The sequence below is a fragment of the Ochlerotatus camptorhynchus genome, unplaced genomic scaffold, assembly GCF_037179485.1.
Source record: "Ochlerotatus camptorhynchus isolate MF236.1 unplaced genomic scaffold, CSIRO-AGI_Acam_v1.1 ptg000124l, whole genome shotgun sequence".
Taxonomy (NCBI): Eukaryota; Metazoa; Arthropoda; class Insecta; order Diptera; family Culicidae; genus Ochlerotatus; species Ochlerotatus camptorhynchus.
Genome location: NW_027040614.1, coordinates 3128213 through 3143669, shown reverse-complemented (window position 1 = coordinate 3143669; position 15457 = coordinate 3128213). Strand labels below are relative to the sequence as shown.

Below are 15457 nucleotides of genomic sequence, written 5' to 3'. Positions count from 1 at the left end.
ATCCTGCTCATCCCGCACCTGCCCTATAAAATTCGATCGACTCTCCACACATGAGAGAGCGAGATATATCGTCGGATTCGTGCAATACTGGCACTACTCAAAATCTGTGAATATTTACATTCAAAGTTTGAAAATGTGGGTTTCAGTTTCAATTTAATGATTCTTTTCATTTCCATTGGACTGAATCGAGTGTGTTTCATTAATTCTTTCAAATTCAGATTAAAAAATAAACAGTTTAACTATTTTTACTGCTTCTTAATTCAGATGTTCTCATTTGTCATTTTTTTTTGTCTCCTCTATGACGCGCTTGATGTATTTGCGCCCGCGACCAATTATAGAAGAGTGGTCCGTCATCTATTTTAAGTTAAGCTCCCCCGGGAATCCAATCGAGAAATCACTTCATCCTTGGCCTTCAGCATAGATATACGTGGTGGCTACCTTCGTACTATTCATTCCCTAATTCATTTCCACCAGCTTCGCCAGGACAATCGCCACCTTGAACGACTCAACGCATATCAAATTTTGTTAACACCATGTTTATTATGGAGATCGTTGAAAACTGACAGTGCTTCGCGATCGACCTGAAAACTGCACGGCTTGCTTGATGATTTGTGTGCATGCAGAAGGGATAAGTTGGAAATAGAAAGAATAGATAGGATGGATTGAAATTTTGTGCATGTTGAAAATTTTAGGAGTGATTTGGGTAAAAATGGGATAATCCTAAAGTGTCGTCCCCCCTGAACAACACATGAATTTTTGCAATGTGATCCACAAATAATATCTATGTGTCGGGCACATACTTAATATGTGTGCACATAAAAGCCATGTGTGACCACACATACTATTCATTTGACGCATAAATTTCATGTTTACTTCTGAGTGGATTCTGTGTGTGTGGTCACATGAAAATCATGTAGAATTTCACATGGAAATTCGTCAATAAAAATGTGTGGATTTTGATGAGTGTGGAGATCGAAGTGAAGGGAAAATCTCATACAAAATACTGCATTTTTCACCTGCGTGAAAAACGCAATTGACCATTTAATTCGAGCAGTTGATAATGACGTTTCCTACGACTCGAACTTCGCAATTAATCACTTTATTCGAGCAGTTGAAATCACGTTTACTACCACTCGAACTTTGAAATAAAACATTATTTTGAGTTTTTTTCTTCTAGAACCACTAGAAAAGTAATCATCATTTGTGTGTTTCATAAAAATAGAAATTAGTTGGTCCAGTTTTGTGAAATCGCTGGTAGAAAGTCACGCCAATACTGCTTGACAAAGTGGTCAATTGGCTCACTTCTTGACTAGCCTATTGGTCCCAAGCAAATCGATTAAAGTACTCCATTCTAGTCAAAATTCTAGTACTACACAATGGTGGTGCATCGATTAGCTTGGGTCCGAAGAGAGTACCAGAGCTGAGCCAAAAAGTTGAGCACGTTTTTTCGGGACCTACAACTATTAGAGTTACCTTAATGGAAAAACTGCTTGACAAAGTACCCTAATAAAAATAATAAAAGAGAGCTTAACGACGTGTTTGGTGTAGCATCCAAACCATTTGTGGGATAGTTTACCCATCCGGGATACAGTTCGTTTATGTTATTTGTTTATTAGGGTAGTCCATTGGCAAATATTCCACTTCGCCTCATTTCACAGCGCTCGCGAAAAGAGCAGCAGCTAAGCGAAAAGTTTTCGTTTCGAGAAATAGCGGATGTGTCAGATTTGTCAGTGTAAACTGATCGATTTCGTTTCACATGAACTGTAAACTGCGGAAAAAGGAAACTGGAAAATGTTCCACAAACATTTTTTCACAACCGTTTTTCGCTAGCAAAATTACATGATTTTTCGCGTGCCTTAAATTTCGTTTCCCTTCGATCTGTACTAGGCTTAAACTAGAAAAGAAAGCTACCCTTAACTGCTCGAAAAAGCTTGGTTCATTATTATTCCCTCGAAATTCCATCTGCCATCACTGCCGAAGTCACCAGACCGATCGCTCTAGGCCAACTTCACTGTCCCAAAACGCCACTGACAGTTCGCTCGCTCGGCAAACGGTTGTCGAAAATCCAAAACAAAACACGCACACAACCAAACCCCTTCGCTGTGTTCATTTTTGTGTTTACAGTTTCTCCCGTTCTCCACGGTCATCCTTCGGACGCTTCTCAAAATGCGATAACCACCGGAAACGATACATACCCCGGTGAAAATCCTGCACTTACTGCATTTCCAAAGGCCGTCGCCCGCCAGTGTGAAGGTACTAGGCTGCCTGATGGTTGGGTGGTGAACGGAACTCGAACGAACGGAACAGTTTCAAAATCGCGTTCGCTCCGCTCGTATCGTCGGTCGACCGTGCCGTTTGTGTGACGACAAGACGGTTTTTGTGCGTGTGCGCAAGTGTAGCAAAAGAGCAAAGGAAGGAGGAAAAAATTGATCTTGTCAAAAACTAGTGCTGAAAGGAAAGGAAGCAGCTTAAAGAACGACTGTTCCATCGACTGTGACTTGAATATGGTGGAAAATAACAGCCGTTGAAAAAGTGATTGTAAACGAAATTTGGAAACCGGAGGATTATGCTGTGGCTGAATCCCGGATTGCAGTAAAATCGGGAAAATGCATGTAAGTAGTCTAGAACTTTGGCTGGGTCGGAGGGGCAGGAAAAGTGAGAGTGAACCCCTGGCCCGTTTCGGGAGTGAACAAGGGAAACGGGACACACTCAAAGATGGCCGAAGGCAGGAAAAAATAATCCTCCGCCACTTTGGGCAAGTCTTTTCATATGTTTCTATTTAAAATTCGGCATTTCTCTACGAAGGTGGCCTCGTTGACGTGATCCGGACAGATGGTTCGCCTTTTAGGCGAAATTGATGTCAATGTCTGCCGTGCAGAAGCAGAGAAGAGCAATTAGGTAGTGACCGATTGGGTGGCTGTTTGCGGGGGTGAATCTTCCTCATTTGGTGCGAGCAAGGGAGCGGCCCCACCCTCTTCTAATTTACTTGCTCTAGCTTCTTCCCATAATGATGATGATGATGATGACGGTGGTGCTTTTAGTGTAGCGATTGCCTTGAGTCGATTAATCTTCACATTTGTTTGTCTTTTCGCGGGTGGTGTGTATATTTTGGTTTTTTACTTTATTTTTATTGTTTGCATTAGGATAGGGGATGCTGTAAATGGAACGATAAGAAGGGGGCCTCTGTGGGGGAATTTCTTGCAACCCGACACGGTGACGAATATGTAAATTGGCTCGGTTGAAGAAATGGATAATATGTACAGCAGTGCAGGCTGATGAGTAGCTAAATGCATCTACTTTTGCAGCAATGTACTGAGAAGCTCATATAGGTACAGTGGCTCGGGATCGGGTTGTATCAGTTACATAGTATAGTATTCTTTACTAATTACTCAACATGCGAAGTGCTTGATTGGTGCGCTGTACAACTAGACGCTGTAGAATTCCCTTCCCCACTAAGTTATTTTATTATCGATGCACTCTTTGAATGTTCATTAACTGACTTCAGCTGTTTGTTTTGAAAATTATAGCTCAAATCTCGATTACTTTTTCGAAAGGACGTATCAGCTTTTGTTAGTTTGGCGTAACTGGTAGCTCAGTGCGCGTTTGACTTGCTCATATACTGTCTGCGGCTGTGGAATAGCTCTAGCGACGTTTCATCACTACCTAAAGCCCCACGTTGCTGAAAGTATTTCCAGTCGATTGTGTGTTATAATGCAATTCTTCTTTTGCCTGTAGATTTGAAGACATACCTACTCCAAATCTCCTCGTACATCGTACGAGTTAGGCAAAGAAGACAGTGTTCGTTTGCCTTGTACTGTCGCATAAATGGCCCTTCGCTCATTTTCAACTTCTATTCAATTTTCATACTGCCGTACTCTAACGGAACACTATCTACCTACCCTCTTCTAGGACCATTCTCTAGCTAATAAATTATCACACTAAAGCTTCATGTTAGATAGTATTTCCAACCAACTCTGAAAATCGCAAACTTCGCGTATGAAGTAACAACAGTCCCGTCGAAAAAGTATTCGAGAAATGTTATTGAGAATTTTGCTATGAGCTTAAATTATGATATTATCAGATTTTATTTCTGGAGACTTCTCCGAATTTTACTCTTAGGGATCATGCAATAATTACGTAAAAATTTAAAGCGAAATTTTCTTACGTTTGCTTACAATAATACCTTACGTAAACATGAATAATAGCATGAAGAATACAGAACATGTTAACGTAATTATTGCGATTCTATAACATTCCCCAGAATCTCAGTTCCCAGAATGCGCCATTTCTTAGAAAAGTCGTGAGTTCTTTTCGGGACGTGTCTGTGAATGACATATACCAAGACATCCCTAATAAACAAATACCATAAACGAACTGTATCCCGGATGGGTAAACTATCCCAAGCTCTCTTTTATAATTATTTTTATTAGGGATGTGAAAAGGTTTGCGCAGCAGCCTCAACGTCATCTGGATCAAGGATGTTCTCCCATACCATGCTAGACAATACATCTATGATGCTACGGTGGTCAGCTTTACGGAAGTCATAAGAAACCGTAGCAGGATAATCGTCGAAATCACGCACGAGTTTGTCCTCAACAGTGACAATTAGCGGAGGGTGATGTGGAACTCCCTCCCCTTGGCTAGTTTTTAACCTGGACGTTGGTGGGCGGGCCTAATCTTATGCTTCATAGTGGAGCGTTGGAGACGGTTGGTTTAGGTCCGGCATCGTTGGCTCATGCCGTGACAGAATAGCGTCATGAGCATGCGATGAGGATTACTGAGCTTCCCCTCTCTGATGAACCATTGCATAAGAGAACCAAAGTTCTAGCCTGAAGTGATAGTATCACACTTGTTACTCCCTTATTTGAAAGCCGCGTTGTAGTACGCTTACGTATAGGCACTGACGTTGGGTGCGATACTGGCGGGTTTTGCCGCAAATCACTCTTATTTTATTTATTTTTACGCAGATAGATTTATTTGGGTTTGCAAGGGAATTATACTATTGAAATATTTCAGAAAGTGCTCAACAGTGCTCCTTCTACTTGCGTGAAAAGCTTTCGTTGTTGTTTTCATTGAGGTATTACTCAGGGAACAATGTTAAACACCATTTTTGTACATGGTATTGCAACTAATCTTATATGTGCTTCATTTTGATTTGGGATAAGTGTTTGAACTATGGCTCGGGATTTCCACTGTGGCGTGCTTCTATTGTGACATAACCATATGTATTTTTGTGGTGCGACATAGTGGAAACGTGTGAGCGTAGTTGAAGCATATACCCTATGCAATTTACAAATCAGCTAGGAAACTAACTTCAAAGTGAAGCATTTTAGTCACCTGAAGCTGTCACCTGGGACGAACTAATAAATATTAAATATAGGTCAAAGTCTCAAACAACTTGAAACACGTTAAATTTTAGATTACATTCACAAGTGCAGGTACTTAATAAAGCATGGTAGGTAGATTAGAGATTTCAATTATTTATTAAATTAGACTAGAGATATCATAATCATCAAACGAACTTAAATAAGAAAATTTAGACAGCCTAGTAGCATTAAGTGGATTAACAGAAGAGTTAGGATGCGGAGGGTCCGCTTAGGGAGGCAACTAGCCTTTAAAGCAACTGGCAACTAGCCTTTTCATGTATTGTCTGTTTATTTTGATTATTGCTTTAAAATATCAATTTGGTATATATGTGAAAGGATGAATCAGTGGGAGATAGATTTTCGGTTTCTTTACATTTACCATCACTATGTGTAATTTCCTCAAAACTCCCCAATAACCGGTCTCTTCAATCCCTTCCTTTTCCCATGGCGTTCAAGTGGTCCGCATAGACTAATCAGCCATTACCCGTCCTTTATCCTCGGCTTTGGATTGACTTGCGCTCCCATTGCCCCACCAAACGCTGCAAAATGAAAATGAAAATGAAAATGAAACAGTGACAATTAGCGGAGGGTGATGTGGAACTAGCTTAGTTAGTGCACAAGGAGCCGAGGAACTTAATGGAGCCCTGTCCTGTGTGCTCACGAAGCATATGTCCAAACTACGATCATTTTCGTTAACTACATGGTTAATTTGAGTAAGCGTCGCTGCGCTGTGGTTGTCGAGAAGCCTAATAGCCTCTGCGTGAAATGTAGACCTATCAGGATCTGGGTACAGGAATCCGCTATGACTGGAGTGGCACTTTCGATAATTGTGAAAACTAACCGACAGTGAGTATCGATGAGTTCATTGTCCCGGACTCGATCAGGTGGAATGTACAGAGCGCAAAGAATTAAATGGAAGATAACCTTTTTGCTGTTTTATTGAAGCATTCCGCTAACAACCCAATTTCATTACTTCATTATGATGGCTACCAAGCCTTTGGGATTTTCCTTATTAGAGAGTTGAATAGATTTTACTCCTTTAGTTTACTTAAATCTTTGGTTTTAATTAGTTAGGTAGGTTCCGATTCAACACATTGTAGTTTCATTTTTATACCTGTGATCTTGACTTTTATACCTAGGGGATGAGTACTTAAGGGGGTTAGATTTTGAATAGTTCTTTAGTGGGAATGACACTGATGAAGACTGCACATTGTAGTCGAAATACGTATCTGTCATGGATACCAAAATTAATTAAGTGGAATTAAATGGAAGATAACCTTTTTGCTGTTTTATTGAAGCATTCCGCTAACAACCCAATTTCATTACTTCAATATCATAGCAACAATCCGATACAACTAGGCGGTACTCTTCAACATCAGAATGCATTCCACCGGCGTTTTGGTAGAAGATCACGACGTCTTGCTTGCGGCAAGGAATCGAACGACTGCTCTCCCTGGAAATCACAGATACATCAGGCAAAACCTGACCACCATCAAGTCTTATTGGATACTCGCCATAGTGAGTGGGTTGGAAGACCCTTTCTCCACATCCGACAGCAGGTCCGGAACGACTATGATGAACGAAGGCTTCCATGGGGCTTTCAACGGCGCGTTCCCAGGATTGGGAGTTACAGAGGCATCATCACAATGACTAACATAGTCCGAATTGCTGAAAATTTGATCGGCATCAGGCAGTGAATAGTCAATATATTGATTGCACTTGCCTGTACTGCCGCTCTTCGCATGTCGGTCCTAAAGCATTTTTTATCAAAACTGAGTTTTACAATGTAAATGGTAGCTGATCACCCATATTTTCATAATACTGGATGAACTCATAAACTTTGTTCTGAAAAAGTTTGGAAAGACAGCCAAATTGGTTGTCTCATCACATAAGAAGCAATGGTACGAATCAAGCTTAAAATGCGATTTTCTCGGCTTGCTGATTTTTGCCATGGGACCGACATGCGAAGAGCGGCAGTGTAGAGGCAAGGTGGAAGACTCCTGATTCATATCCAGCCACAGGTCCAGGACGACTATGCTGAACGCTGGCAGGAATCGGCACGACTGGGCTGAAGGAACCAGGAGCTTCCGAAGAGCAGTCTATTGTGCGTTCCGGAGATGAATTAGGATTGTTCGAACAGTAAAGCGGATGTTGTGAATGAGCAGTATCAGAAATGCTTCTCAACTGGAAATAGCCGGCAGATGCTTGAGGCGCTATATGAAACAGCTGATGCGGTTTTGGTAGTTGATTTCCAGTTCGTGTCCTATAGGATTCCGTTTTGTACAGCTGCTGCCTTAAAGCAGCGATTCAGTTGCTCTTTGTGCGCCGCCGACAAGCCGGGATGATAGACGACGTCGCTGTGGGTAAAAAATAGTATTACGACACCTTGTATAAGCTTCTTCCGTCTTGGTAAGGATAATACAGGAGCAAATTTCCTGAATGTGTGCATCGTTCCGAATACCTTCGCAGTCACGTTGTTCACCTGAGCAGACCAGCTTTACAACTCTATCAGCTACAGTGATGATTTCAGAGCAGAATACAATGTCGGTGTTTGTTTCTACCGAGCCTTCCTTGAAATAAATAATTGCTTGTGTTTTCTTTGGGTTTGCGAAAAGCGCGTTTCGTCGTGCCCAGCTTTCAATAACCGCCAAGTCCATTTTACCTGTTGCAATAAGTACATTAACTTGGTCTGCGTAAAGCTGATATTGACACTTCGAATCCCACGGCAGGCTATAAGTCTGTCCACGAGACAGTTGCGATCAGCTGACTTATATAAATAATAGACTCGATGTTTTCTGAATCATCTTGTCCCTTAATTGCCGCACAGTGCTAGGCACAGTAGGCCTGGCCGTTTTGATATGTGTGACGCATCTTCGATGTGAAACATATATCAAATAGACAAGAAAAATTGTGGAGGAGATTACTGGATCAACAAACAGTTCCAAAGCCTAAGTTTCGACCAGCACTTCAGATCGGTGAAAGAAAACTGTCGTAGCCGCATCAACATCGTCAGGACAATCTCCCGCCCGCACCGCTCCAGTAACCGCGAGGCTGTTATCGACAGTCGACTTTTCTACGGCATTGAAATTACCTGCTTAGCCACCGAGAAGCTGAACCGCATCCTCGCTCCGGTATACAATACCTACGTACGCATCGTATCTGGCCTGCTACCTTCCACGCCTGAAGACGCTGCTTGTGCGGAAATCGGAGTCCTCCCTTTCCGCTATCGATCTGCTGCAGCTACTGCTACGAAAGCCGCTGCCCTCGCTGCTAAGACATCCGGGAATGATAGGGTCTTTCTCCTCAACGAGGGGAACAGAGCCCTCCGCACTGCAGCCAACCTTTAACTTCCCCCGGTGGCCAGGGTCCACTGGCATGGAGAGAAAAGTTGGCGATCTAACGTTATCAAAATAGATAAGCGGATTAAGAGAGGATTCCAAGCCGGAGATAACTCTGTAGCGTTGAGGCGTTCAGTTGCAGAACTTCTTGGGTCGGTCTATCCGGGGCACGTTTATCGCTTTACGGACGGATCGCGATCACGGGTTGGAGTGGGACTCGGAGTGGCAGGACCAAACTCCGCAACAAGTCAAAGTCTACCGAAGGAGTGTTCCGTTTTTTCCGCAGAAGCCGCTGCTATTCTTGATGCAGCCATCACTCCTGCAGATCAACCGATGCTTGTGCTAACGGACTCACACAGCGTCATCCAGGCGTTGGAAGCCGAAGCCCCGAGCCACCCTTGGATACAAGCCATTACACGATATGCCCCACCCTCAACCGTTTTTACGTGGATTCCCGGGCACTGCTGTGTTCCTGGAAATATGGCTGCGGATAGGCTGACTTGGTCCGGTCCATCTGGTCCCCGCTTCACCAGGAACGTACCACTCCTAGACGCCAAGCGTTGGATCGCGAATATTATCATGGAAGCCTGGCAGGAGGAATGGTTTCAGTCGCGGACCACTTTCCTGAGAAAGATCAAAGAAACCGTACGACCCTGGCTAGACAGCCACAAGTACAAGGACCAACGGACCAAGGACCAACGGAGACTCCGGACCGGCCATGCGAGGATTTCCCACAATTTTGGTGGGACACCCTTCCATAAGGTTTGTCCAATCTGCAGCATCCCTGCCTCGGTGTAACACGTGCTGTGTGTCTGCCCAGAGTTTCAGAGGCTACGCGAACAACACCGACTCCCAGAGAACATCAGGGAGCTACTTGGCAACGACCCCTCGACGCTGGCTGCGCTGATTGCTTTCTTGAAGGACGCCCACCTGTACAACCAAATCTAGCACTCTTGTCGTTGGCTGCGCTGTCCGTGTTCTTTCACCTTCCTATTTTCCTGCCGTCGGGGTATCTCTGCCGGACTGGGGCACTGTCTCTCACGGTGGAGCTCTACCTTGTTCGCGCATCCATTCCTCACCACAGTTCCGATGTAACTCCCATTTTACATTAAGTTTTTTTTTAAATGTTGTCTCAGAGCCAGTTTTACGTTACGTTAATGTTAGACTGAAACGTTTCCTTAGAGGTAGGCCCTAAGCCTGACCTTCTACTATCAAATGTGATGAACTAGCCTACGGCTAAAAATCACAAAAAAAAAGAAAAAAAAAAGTTGGAAGGGTTGTATACTAGAAACGACCGCAGGGTTGGCGTTGGATAACGTCTGTTAAATGTTGTACATAATTGTGTATATTATATTTTCGGAATATACCTTAATAACTCTTTTGCGAAAGTTTGGTGGCCCTGAAAAGGGCCGTTTTGTTGGGATGATGTTGTTGACAATGATGGAACGGGCGACCTTGTTGGACGCTTATAAGTAGAACAGAAAATATCAGAGGTGTCAGATACTCGCATATGTACGTTAAACTCTTTCTTGATAATGTTGTGGCCCTGAAAAGGGCCATCTTTCCAACGCGCTCGGCGTAGTTGCAATTGCGGAGCAGATGGTGAATACGACCGACTGAGAACTGCAGCAGCTGGGCATTCCATGACGGCGGCCCAGTATACCGGAGCACTGGCACCAACGCACTCGGCGTAGTTGCTCTTTCGCCCCAGGCTCTGCTGCCGCTGCTCTGCTGCCGTTGCTCTACTTCCGCTGCTCTGGTACTGCTACTCTGCTGCTGGGTCGACGATCGGATAGACAATGATGGAACGGGTGACCTTGTTGAACGCTCATATAGTAGAACAGAAAATATCAGAGGTGTCAGATACTCGCATCTGATGTCTCGGTTGGAGAAAGTATAAGAATATAAAAAAATCAATCGATTTTCACCATCTTTAGACAATGGTTTACTTTTAACCATTTTTCAATAGTTTACAGAATGAAATCAATAGTTTTGAAACATTCATCAAATTGCTAGAAATATTTCCAATCGATTGATGCCATTATCTCGTAAATCTATCGAGAGACGGTTGAGTTATTATCGTTCAAAATCTTTTAATTTTTCGTAACGCATCCAAAATGACTGTTTTCAATTTTGTACCCTCGTATGTTGCCGAAAGACGTTATCCAACGTCAAAACGTGCAATGGTCGATCTGAACAGGCAGATTGCTTCCAGAATGGACTCACTCCGAAATGAAAGTTTCGGGCGTGTTGTTCAGAATCTGGATGACCGGTCCCCGCCCATTATGGAAGGTAGCCAAGGTGCTGAAAACTCATCCCAAACCCGTTCCACCTCTCAGAGTCGGAAATGATGACAATCGGCTCATTACCCCACAAGATGAGAAAGCAAATGCGATTGGCAATCATATTGCTGCATCGCATTTGCTTGGCTCAACTATCCAAAGTCCGCCCGAAAATCAGGTGACGCAATGCGTCCAACATGTAGATTACTCCCCTTGTGCCGTGCCTCCGGAGGATAGAATTACGGTAGAACAGATTTGCTCAGCGCTGAAATATTCAAAGAATATGAAGGCCCCCGGTTTTGACGGCGTATTTAAGGGGTTACGCCTACCTGTAAACTTTCAAAAAATCGATTTTTTTAAAGTCAAGAATATTTCCTCAAAAGATCAAGTTGATCCGATGAAAATTGTGAAAGTTATGCGACGTACAAAAATATTCACTTATAGTGGACTAAACCCAACTTGAAACTTTAAACGCGATTATCTCGGAATCATATTTTCAAAACCGGTGTCAAAAATTTCTCGAAATGTATACATTCGATTCGACCGATTCGTTTTGATTTCTGTTCAGTACTATTTTGTGCAGTCAACGATCGTTCGGATTTCGTCTATCATTTAATTTCGATTTTTTACAGCCGATCAAAGACAAATTTTAAGGATCAAAAATCGGCACTTCAATTTTGCAAGGCCGCCATTTTGTCAAAAAAATTAAAAAAAAATCGAACGATCAAGGACTAGTTTAACACATGCTTAACGATTTGGCATGGTTTTTTTTTTAATTTCAGATGATTACATCACAAACCGCAGTTGGCACCGCAAAAAGCGTTTTTTAGAACATCGTCCACGGGGAGCAGCCGTGCGGGGCACCAGGACCTCGTTTTTACAGCATCGACTGATAAATGTACCATTTAATGTATGTTCAAGAAACGGCAGAAAACCGATTTTCAATATGTTGCGTCGTTTTCGAGAAAAAAAAATCCAAACTTTCGCTTTTTTCCGGTATTGCAGGTAGGCGTTACCCCTTAACCTAATCATAAAAAGGCTTAGCATGACAGTCTATGCAGTTTTAACTGCTATCTTCAACAGATGCTTGGAGCTGCACTACTTTTCAAGCATCTGGAAGATAGCAAAAATAATACCGATCCGCAAACTCGGTAAAGATCCAGCATTGCCGTCAAGCTACAGACCGATCAGCCTCCTCTCAGCGCTGAGCAAATTGTTCGAGAAACTCATTCTCAATAGATTGCTCAAGTTTGTGGAGGAAAACAATATTCTCCTACCGGAACAGTTTGGGTTCAGGAACGGGCACTCCACCAATCATCAGCTAGTACGGGTGATGAACAACATTCGAAGTAACAAGGCTACCCAAGTCTACAGCCATGGCCTTGCTAGACGTCGAAAAGGCGTTTGACAATGTCTGGCATGACGGACTTATATACACGCTTTGTAACTTCAATTTACCGTTGCATTTGGTCGAAATTACCCGTAACTACCTTCAGCAAAGGTCGTTCAAGGTATCGTTGAATGGTTGTCTCTCCGACAAATTTTCCATCCAGGCCCCTTGCTCTACAGCTTGTATACTTCTGACATTCCTCCCCTCGGAGACGGTTGCGTGTTCTTCCTGTTCGCAAATGATACCGCGATATCAGTCAATGGTAGAATGCCTCGCGAAATTACAAACAAACTATAACGATGCCTTGACACCTTTGCTGACTATGCAAAAACTTGGAAAATCAAAATCAATGCCTCCAAAACCCAAACTATCATGTTCCTGCATAGGCAATCGCCCAAACTGATACCGGCACCTTCTTGCACAGTAGTCATGGATGGCACAAGAGTTGAGTGGTCTGCTGAAGTTACGTACCTTGGAATGGTATTCGATGAGAAGCTCCTGTTCCGCTCGCATATAGAAAAGACGTTAGTTAAGTGTTCAAGCTTAGTTAGTCGTTTGTATCCGCTGATTTCTCGCAGATCCCGCCTCTCTAGGGTTAACAAATAGGCTGTCTACAATCAAATCATAGCACCTGCAATTTTCTACGCAGCACCGGTGTAGAAATCAAGTGCTCAAACTCACAGGAACAAAGTCCAGGTGGCACAAAACAGAGTGCTTAGGATGATCCTCGATCGTCCTTTCGGCACTAGAATAACAAATTTACACGAAGAGGCAGACATTCCAAAAATAGATTCCAGAATTAACGAAATTAAGACTAAATTTGCATATATCAGAACATGCTTTGAAAAGCAATTTGTATATAGTAGGATGCTTCCAACGACCAACTAATCATATGATTACCAAAAACGGAACGCACGGTACGAGATCATCCATTTATTGGATTCTGAAACATCGTGTTTTAATCTTCGATGTAAATAGACTTGATGTTTTCTGAATCATCTTGTCCCTTAATTGCCGCACAGTACTAGGCACAGCGTGATGTGAAACGATGTGAAACATAATATGTTATGATATTGCATGATATTATCATGCTGAACATTGCATTAGGTCCTAAGTAACATTGATCGATTCTCTTTCTCTTTCGTTACTCTTGAAGGGACAAACGGGAGACTCCAAACGAAGCATACGGTTTAACAGGAAAAACGGAGAAAAGTTTATTTAAACGTCTGTACTACACGAAGTGCGATTGTGGAATGAACAGTTATTAATTTTCACAAACAGGTAACGGGTCGTTGCCAGGGAGGGCTTCCCAACAACGTAACAGGGGAAAGTGACTACGCCAACACCCCCTCTCAATCGGCTATTCCAAGGCCTTGGCACAGCTTCTCCATGCGCACCGCGTCCACCGGTTTGGTGAACAAATCCGCCAGTTGCTTCTCGGTACTGATATACTTCACCGCTACACGTCCATTCGCAATGTGGTTCCGGATGAAGTGGTGCTTGATATCTATATGCTTGTTTCTCTTGCTTTCACAATTCTTCGCCATACCTATCGCTCCTTGATTGTCCTCAAATATTACGACCGGATCCGCAGGCCGCTTCAATTGAAGATCTTCCATCACTCCGGACAACCAGATCGCTTCCGAAACAGCAGAACTCAGCGACACATACTCCGCTTCACTCGAGGATGTAGCAACGGTAACCTGCTTTTTGCTCGACCACGATACAGGATTACCGAATACCGTGAACAGGTAGCCGCTGACTGACTTCCTGTCTTCCGCATCCGATGCCCAGTCGGCGTCAGCATATCCGACCAACGCTTTCGCTGATTCGTCGCGTACAAACTTCAGGTGCTTCGTTTTCGTCCCTTTCAAATACCGCTCTATACGCTTGAGGCATTGCCAATGGTTAACTGTTGGGTTCTGTTGGTAACGGCCCAGGAATCCGACGGGGAAACACAAATCAGGCCTGGTGCACAGCATTACGTACATAATTGTGCCCAGCAGCTCACGGTACGGTTCTTGGGTTGACTCACCATCACGGGAAACAACCAGGTTCTTCTCCATAGGCGTCTTGGTCGGGTTACAATCCGTCATCTTAAAGCGTATCAATATTTTTCGATATTTCATACCTAGGAAACGACTGATCTCACCACAGTCCGTCATCTTGAACGTCGAACTCAGGGCTTTCTTCAGATTCACAATCGTTTCAATCTTCCTCCCAGCGATGAGCAAATCGTCCACATACAGAATGATATAAATTTCGTCTTCTGGTACCTCCTGCACGTAGAGGCAGTAGTCGTGTAGCGATCGACGAAATGCCAAACTCAGCAACCGATCGTTGAACTTTTCGCTCCAGCACCTTGGGGATTGCTTGAGTAAGCGGCACACTGTATTAGGGGACGCTGCAACACCGTCGGGAACCGCCATGTACATTTCCTATTTCAGGTCGCCGTGCAAAAACGCCGTCTTGACGTCCATTTGATGGAAGTGGAAACACTGTTGCACTCCGAACGCGAGAACCGTCCTGATGGTGGCCAGGTTTGCAACAGGAGCGAATGTCTCCTCGTAATCGACTCCAGCCTTCTGTAGGAATCCTTTCACCACAAGTCTCGCCTTATGTTTGACCGCATTGCCGGCCGAATCGTCCTTCAGCCGAAACACCCATTTCGATTTCAGAGGCTTCACTCCCTTCGGACAGCTCGTAAGACGCCAGATCTTGTTCTCCTCCATGGAACGTAACTCATCTCGTACCGCAGCCATCCACATGGCTCGGTCAGCACGCTGGGGCAGTTCATCAAACGATTCGGGTATATCTGCGGAAATCAATTCGCCAGAAATAGCTCTATAACCGACAAAGTAATCAAATAACTTACCGGGGAGCCTGCGCTCCCGTCCGCTATGCCTCGACGACAATTCACTAGGAATTTCGCGTCTTTCTGTGGGCGAAGGGAGCGCATTTTCTGGTTCGGCTTCAATTCGATTGATTTCAGGTTCATCATTGGCTTCACGAATTTCATCTGTGGGGGCCGGCTGGCAACATTCCCCCCCTTGCTCGAACGGGAAGTGGACGGTCAATGGG

The 15457-nt window shown here is 43.7% G+C and overlaps 1 protein-coding gene across 1 annotated transcript in view; it reads left to right on the top strand.

Moving 5' to 3' along the window:
• The first annotated feature begins 2196 nt into the window (after positions 1-2196).
• The window catches only part of LOC135699973 (adenomatous polyposis coli homolog), a 50699-nt gene continuing 37438 nt past the window's right edge, over positions 2197-15457 (top strand). Inside the window, exon 1 of the mRNA XM_065220298.1 lies at positions 2197-2612. The gene's annotated coding sequence lies outside the window, so the exon portion shown is untranslated. The remainder of the gene's footprint in view (positions 2613-15457) is intronic.